General features: G+C 33.3%; 1 protein-coding gene across 4 annotated transcripts in view; it reads left to right on the top strand.

Moving 5' to 3' along the window:
• Positions 1 to 768, top strand: part of LOC107727446 (probable global transcription activator SNF2L2) — a 50,260-nt gene that overhangs the window by 6,735 nt on the left and 42,757 nt on the right. The gene's annotated exons all lie outside the window — the stretch shown is intronic.

The raw sequence follows: 768 nt of genomic DNA, 5'->3' as shown, positions 1-768 counted from the left end.
TACCAGACCAGAACCGTTTGACATAAAGACCGCGAGTCGCGACCCGAACCGCACTCGCATTAAATCTATTACATCATGTAAGCAAGATTATTTATTTTATCATGTAACACAAGCAATCAAACCATCACTAGGCATTCTAAGTCGGTGCTTTGATGAAAAACAGACAATTTCATACTAAATATCTCAACACACATCATTGGATATGACATTAAGCACGACTGTAGATTAATTTAGTAAAAAAAGGCTTACCTGCTTTCTTTGGCGTGTATTTGTATACTTTTACTATCTAATCAATCTCAGCATGCGTTAATTTTGTGTCGCTATATGTTTGCCTCACTAAGGTTAAATTATGCCTACGTCTTTCTTTGGCCTGCGCTCTGGAAGTGATCTGTTAATTCTGCTGAACTTTAAAACTGAAACTAAAACAAACTAAACTATATAAAAACTAAATAAAAATGCGTTCACAAAATAAAAACTAAACCAAAACTAAATAGAAAAAGACATCCCAGATTGTACTTCAAATTTGAGGCCTTTTACTTAGTATTTTAATTAGTGATGCGCCGATCACAGCTGATTAAGATTTTCTTTTCTTTCTTTTCTTTTTTATTTTTTTATAGCAAATTGGATTCTGATACTGATACTGATTTTTAAGCAAATTTATTTCTTGGCTATTTGCTTTATAACGAACAAACTGGCTTTAAACAAAAACATCTAGCCATTTGAAATTAGAGGCAACCACTGCATTTTAATCACGATCTGCACGGGCAG

The sequence above is a fragment of the Sinocyclocheilus rhinocerous genome, unplaced genomic scaffold (genome assembly GCF_001515625.1).
Source record: "Sinocyclocheilus rhinocerous isolate Xijiao unplaced genomic scaffold, SAMN03320098_v1.1 scaffold968, whole genome shotgun sequence".
Lineage (NCBI taxonomy): Eukaryota > Metazoa > Chordata > Actinopteri > Cypriniformes > Cyprinidae > Sinocyclocheilus > Sinocyclocheilus rhinocerous.
This window is presented reverse-complemented; position numbering and strand designations above follow the sequence as displayed.